This window comes from Lygodium microphyllum, unplaced genomic scaffold, assembly GCF_053477565.2.
Source record: "Lygodium microphyllum isolate KBCC unplaced genomic scaffold, Lygodium_microphyllum_v1.1.10 scaffold_42, whole genome shotgun sequence".
NCBI lineage: Eukaryota > Viridiplantae > Streptophyta > Polypodiopsida > Schizaeales > Lygodiaceae > Lygodium > Lygodium microphyllum.
In genome coordinates this window covers 1,437,659-1,444,617 of record NW_028229525.1, presented here as the reverse complement: position 1 = coordinate 1,444,617, position 6,959 = coordinate 1,437,659, and the positions used below count along the sequence as shown (strand labels likewise).

At 37.6% G+C, this 6,959-nt stretch overlaps 2 non-coding genes across 2 annotated transcripts; both read right to left on the bottom strand.

Annotated features, from left to right (window-relative positions):
* Positions 1 to 2,230: 2,230 nt before the first annotated feature.
* Positions 2,231 to 2,301, bottom strand: TRNAG-UCC (transfer RNA glycine (anticodon UCC)). The gene has a single exon. It is a non-coding gene; the product is annotated as a tRNA-Gly (tRNA).
* Positions 2,302 to 3,745: 1,444 nt separating this feature from the next.
* Positions 3,746 to 3,818, bottom strand: TRNAH-GUG (transfer RNA histidin (anticodon GUG)). The gene has a single exon. It is a non-coding gene; the product is annotated as a tRNA-His (tRNA).
* Positions 3,819 to 6,959: the final 3,141 nt, after the last annotated feature.

Below are 6,959 nucleotides of genomic sequence, written 5' to 3'. Positions count from 1 at the left end.
CCGAAATTCAAATATTTAAATACACAGATTTCCTATAAATACTAAAATAGTCAGGAATCCAGATAGTTTCGTGCTGCGGATATAAAGACAATCTTAGCATTGTTATATAAAGGATGTTAATGGTAAAATATCTATAAATTTATTACCGCTGGAAGAACAAAAATAAGGACCAAAGGCTGCAACCTGTCCAAATTTGGAGTCATTTTCTACCTATATCTCTATTTAATCTTAATTTTGATTTGAAATTAAGTAAGTGGTACTTACTAATTCCTTTCTTCTTTTTCCTACGTATATTCATTAGCAAGCCTATCATACAAGAAAGTTGCATGGCGTTCGGATTTTCCATGGGTTTGCTTCGATATCGTGTTTATATTGTCGTACGTTATGATTCCGGTTGTCTAATCTTTGTGCATTTAATGCACACTGCATAAAAATGGCCAATAAGGATTTCATACAAAAAAACTACAAACAATAAGGTTAATGAAGGCTAAGATAAAAACTCAATAAAAGAGACTTCACCAGCGGAATCTGATATTTCAGATATTGAGTATGATGATATGTTATCAGAACCTATTTTGAAGTGCTTAAACTAAATGGGAATTGATTTCCGTAAAAGCCATGATCGAATGCTCACGCTATCATAAAAAATAAGATAATATAGGACATCTTGTTTGTTTGTCTGTCAAAGGTCCACCAGGCAAGCAAAGCCCAGACCGGTTTAGGAGACATGATAACTGCTTTTGGCCTTATCGATTGGCTTATTGCAGGCAAGCTAAAGGCAAAAGGTAATGTGTTCTTCGGAAGAGCAAATGAGCTAAGCTAACTTAACTCATTTAGAAATAAAAATGGAAAAAAGTGTTTTCTGGCGATAACAATACTATAAATAATCTGCTGTCAACCAGACAAGATGCCTTTGCTTAAGTTAATGCCAATTTAATTAATAGCAAAGCCGTTAGCTGATCAGACCATGCATTATTTTGTATATTTAAAGTTATGAACAAAAAGAGGAAGAGATAACGTACTTGGATAGATTCTTTAAGTTTGAAATCTATCGAGATTTCAAAGCAAGATGTTCACAGTGATCTTACTTTTAGGCCGGGTGACAGAGTGGTTATGTAGAGGACTGCAAATCTTTGTACGTCGGTTCAATTCCGGTCCCGGCTTCCAATAATATGATGCTGAAAAGCAACATCAGATAAATTTTGCCCTTTAGCCATTAACTTTTTCAATTTTAATGCTGCCTTATACGAATATGAAGAAGAAAATCAAACAACATTAAACATTTCTTAATAAAGTTAATATATAGTTAGGGCAGTTTATTGAAAGGAGGTCTTTCATGCCAAAACAAATGATTACCCATAAAGGAATAAATTGAATCTAAACTCCTAAAGCTGCTTTCTTTAATGCTTTTGCTGTTATCAGGTAAACATAGTAAATATGAGCAATATCCTTAACTGAAGCTCTATATTTCATGGCAATTCTGATTTTTGTATTAGCGATAATGATGTGTATTTAATTTGTTTCGGAGCAAGACAACTTAATTATTTGACTCATAAACCAATGTCTTAAGCCACAACGCCATATCTTTAGTAGGTATGGGTTTTTTTCTTTTTATCTCAAAGTACCTACGATTTAGATTAACATGTACCTGTCCAGCCTTTTTTCTGCACAATCAAAGAAATTTATAGGTATTTTTCCTTTTATCCGTACAAATTACTTTCCATTTTCTTTATTGGGTTCTTATTTGTGTCTTAAGTAGTTTCATTTATTTGCCTTTTTAAGCACAATATCATTACTGATGATTCTATTCGCTGACATGTAATTTTTGAATGGAAAATCAAGTCCTTGTGAATAGACAAGGCTAGGTGCGACGGTTTCGCAAAAAAGTTAATGGAGCACATTATGATCCATTAGCCTAATTAAGTCAACTCGACTCCGTCCACCCGAAGGGCGTGAAAACCGTAATGCCAGCCAAATAAATTTCCTGTCCGGGCATGCCGGCCCAAGCCTGCAGCGCTTCGGAATGAAGGCCCGTTTGGAGACATTAGTTTGCTAAATCAACATACAATAAGATTGTATCATAAATGAAAATCCCATTTCTTTCTCTACTTCCATTTACCTAAGAAACACCGAGATGATGATAGGCATAGGATGACCCATTGAAAATCAACATTAGCTTAATGTTAGTTTCCTTATGGCCATCTCTTATCTTGCCTGTCAAAAAGTTACTTGCGAATAACGGGAATCGAACCCATATCCTCTGCTTGGAAGGCAGATAATCTACCGTTAATCTATATTCGCTTAAGTTTCATTCCCAGATATTCTAAATAAATCGTTTCTATAATACAAATTAACCAAAGTGGCCTTCCATGCGTGCGCAAAGACCTTGTCTTGCTCAAGCGCCTAGTAAAATGCAAGTGATGGATTATTTATGTTTAATTCGTTTCATATACGATGATTCATGGAACGCCATCGATGAAAACTTTCCGTTCATATCTCTCCAATGAGTAAGCGAAAATTCCTTAGCGAGTTGCGATCCGTTAAGGTTGCAAAAAAAGGACTCGCACCATTAGAGTTAAGATTAAGGTTAGATCCCTAATGTATATCGGCCCGGTCTTTGGGATCCGTATCCATTGTAAGCCGGGCCTTAAGACCTGGAGTTATGAGAAATGGTATTTTCTTTGTTTTTGCTATCAGAAAGTCTTTGGGCATTGTTAAGATTATAGGCATTTTTGGGATCATATCAAAAAGACCTTTGGCCGGCTAAAGGAATGGAAACGAAAAGAAATGAAATTTGTTAAAAGTAAAGTCTCGTATGGTTTTGACGTACTTCTATCCTCGACAGATAGCCCAGCATTAAAAGCTGGTCAGAGCTTATGGTTACCCGGTTGGTTAGATGCTATTAATAATAATAGTAACTCATTATTTTTCAGTATTGGACCCGGAGGTTCACCACGCTATTGCTTTGGGTTTACACACGTTGATTCTAGTGAAAGGTGCTTTAGATGTGCGTGGTTCCAAACTCATGCCAGATAAAAAGGAATTTGGTTATAGTTTTCCCTGTGACGGGCCGGGTAGGGGAGGTACCTGCGATATATCTCAGTCCAATGGCAGCTCCCTTCAATCCAAAGCAAGGCTTTAAGTATCCTTCGGGGTCCTACAAAGCAGTATACTATCACCCCTACTATGCAGTATTTACTACTTGGGGCTATTCAAGTATTGTCAACACGGGAGGCTAAGGCATGGTGTCTTATGTAAAGCCACGTATTAGATTGGCAAAATTAATATCAATACCGCCTACCATACTAAAGCTCGTTATGCTGCAGCTAAGTGGGTTCTTCACCACGAGACTCTAGCTGCTAAGCCGCCGTGTGATGGTTGCCGAGGTGGAGGGAAAGGAAAAAGGGCAAACCCTCGACCAAACCACTTTCGTGAAAAAAACTAGGGACGGAGTCGAACCGTCATTCCAGGACCAACACATTGCCATTATGTTACCTAGTTGGAGGTGACCTTGGCCACCCGAAACTAACGAAACGAAAGAAAGAACAAGGCCATAATGATTTCATATTTAACAATCCCGAGTCAAGCTAATACAATGGCCCTTCCTTTAGCTACAAACAATAGTTTCCCAAACAAAGCCAGCCTTCCTTGAGCTACAAACAATGGTTTCCGTCTGTTTTTGATATTTATAACTGTTTGTATCGTTTGCTGATAGCAGTCAAGCGCGTCGAAATAGTATGTTTTTGGCAAGTAACGGGATTTGAACCCGTGTTTTCAGATTCACAATCTGACACTCTAACCTATTAAGTTATACTCGCCCTCGGGGCTCTTTGCAAGCTCCTTTAGATCCAATATAGGCCCAAGCAAGTCTGGGATCGATTTGACTAAATATAAAAGGAGAATCGGTTAAAATGAGACAGAGCTTTCGTTTCTCTTATCTACCCATCTTAATAGGCAAATATGCTCACTATCGGACTTGAACCGATAACCCATAATGGAACAGATTTTGAGTCTATCGTGTCTACCATTTTCACCAAGTGAGCAAACAAAGCTCTCATCAAAGGAAATGTACAATAGGAATTTTCCTTACCTGGCCTGCTTAATCCAATCCTTTTTTGAAACCACCCAGTTGCGCTTTATTTATGGAGCTTGCTTTAATTTGGTCAAGCCCTAAATATCTTATCAAGACATAAAATTTTTGCCGCATTTTGTAGCTGGTTTTCATTTATCTATGTTTCTTTCTCGTTGTCCAACCTTTTCACTCTTTCATTAGTTCATATCCGTCTATTAAGGAACCAAGTAACCGAATATGCTTAGCATATACGAAGCCAGCTGAGATGAAAGGAAAAGATTTGAATCTTTATCAGCTCATTATTATTATTATTCCCAATGGGTGTAATTGTTATTATTTAGTTTAGTTTCATTTAGTAGCGGATTGTTTTGAACGAAGGCTTGTTTTCTTCTATAACATGATTTTTTTTCCTAAATCTTAATCAATATCCATACAACAGCCAGCGAAAGTGGCGAAATGGTAGACGCGCTATCTTGAGGTGATAATGAGGCCACTCATGGGAGTTCAATTCTCCTCTTTCGTAATCGTTTCTGAATAGAGCAAACAAGGCCCTAGTAAGTGGAATTCTTTTATTTTCAAATGTTAAGGATCCGCGCAGCTGATAAGATTTCATTAAATTACTACAGCTAGGCGAATTGCATATGGATCCAGGCTCGATAAGTAGCTTTCAGACTTGATAAGTGGCTTTCAGACAATGGCTATGGACTGCTAGTAGATGGCATTTTGGATAATCCAGTTTCTATCCCTTTCCGCATTATATATCAAATTCTTAAAAAAGGTACCAGGTCAGGGAGTTAAAAGCCCAATGCTCTACCAACTAAACCATACACCCAAGTATTATTATTACTATTATCCATTCTAAGAGAAATTTTTATATAGTAATTGAACGACAAGAAACAACTCCCAGTTCACCGAGCAATAGCTGAATGTAAAAGAATGGCTGCCATATTTACGTTAATCAGAGGTAAGGCCGTGAGTCATTATGTCAGGAAGGATTGTCAATGTTCCTTTCATCCATCCACCCTTATCGCCTAGTGTAGGTCAGGAGTCCGGAACGTGAGATGGCCTTACAGCCCAGCCTAGCCGCTTGGTTTTGGCTCTACAATGTTACACAATACCCTATTGATTGCCCTCTGATCCAGTCACTCAGCCAATCAAACCAATTACACCTGCCTACGCGTTTTTGAATTTTCCTGGCTTAAGGTTTTTTGAGCGACAATTTATATCTCTGACAATTCATAATTTACCTAGCCAACCCTTAACGTCAAAGCTGAGTACTTTGTGTTCTCAAAGTCGTAGGTCCATTTGATAGGGCATGGTAATGTGCATAGTCTTGTAGTGGGCGATCCTATGCTCGGCGAGTTTCACTAGCCAGCCCAGCGCTCGTGCTCATCGGAACTAAAATTTCTAGTCGGATTGCCATCATGTGGGGAGGTTTAACATAAAGTTTTGGCATGCTTTGCCTTGCCATAGCAAAATAAAGCAATTTATCTTGTTTTGCCGTAGCAGCTTTAAGGGGAATCCAAGGTAAGGTGTGTTGATCGGCTGGCTAGTCATTGGCAGCAAGTGTATGCCTTATCATAGTAAAGCAAAGCAATCACTCTTTTTTGGCATGCAAAGCTCTGCCTACGTAAAAGGCAATCTCTATTGATTGCTATAGATATCTATATATCAGATAGATGAAATAGTGAATAAACCACCGAAAAAGATTCAAACCTTCGAATGACAAAATCAAAACCCGTTGCCTTACCACTTGGCCACGCTTCACAAGCATAAAAAACATATATTTTTATAGATAACAATGGCGAGATCTTTAAAAGGCAATTGAACTAACGAGGAAAACAGCCTATAGCACAAACAATAAAGGATAATTACCTATGTCATTAAAAATAAAAAACTAAACGACATCCAATCAAGCATTAGGCAAGCCATATAGGAAACGATAATAAGATCCCGGGAGTAGATCTCGCTGTCAAGAGGAAACCGGAGGGCCTGTACCACCCGCATTTGGAAACCTACTAGCAATGAAAAAGCACCTAGCGGACGCCAAATAATAGAAAAGAAGTCTGTATACCACCATATGCTGCACTTCGTTAAAAGCAGCACTCTGTCGAGATGCCTAGCCTGCCTAGCTATGCTTGGGCGAGATCCATCAAGCAATGAGATAGCCGTATGATGGGTGACTCGCACGTTTGATTTGGAAAGCATTTATTTAGCCTATACCATTCACAGCGCGGCAGGAGCTAGCTGTCTGTGCGAGATTTGCTTGCCTACCCTTTACCGCTATACTTCGTCATTGAGTTGATTATGCGAAAGTAGGCCTGCCTTCTGTCACTACTAGACAGTACAGATAAATGATTAACTTTACCATATTAGTTAAAGAACCCTATCAAAGTAAAAAATATTAGCTGACAGATACGTCAAGAAAACCATTGAAAACACTGATTATTTACCCATTTTGCTAGTGAAAAAGAAAGATGACACGATACATCTTTGTATTATCGATAGAGCTTCAAATAAGGTAATTATTAAACTTGTTTTTCAATGTAAAAGAGTTGTTTGACTAACTTAAAGGTGCAAAGTATTTTACAAAGACTAACCTTAGGCAAGGTTTTCATCAAGTTAGAATTAGAGCTTAGGATATTTTCAAAACTGCATTTCGAACAAGTTATGAATACTATGAGTTTTTAGTTATGCCTTTTGGTTTGATTAACGTTCGACTACTTTCATAATACTTATGTTTTAAAACCTTATTTAGGTCAGTTTATATTGGTTTTTCCTGATTATATCTTTGTTTTTGATAAAGTAAGAAAAGAACACTTTATTTGTTTGCTTTATTATGAGAACATGCTTTGTATGCTTATTTTGGATTTGATTTTAGGTTATC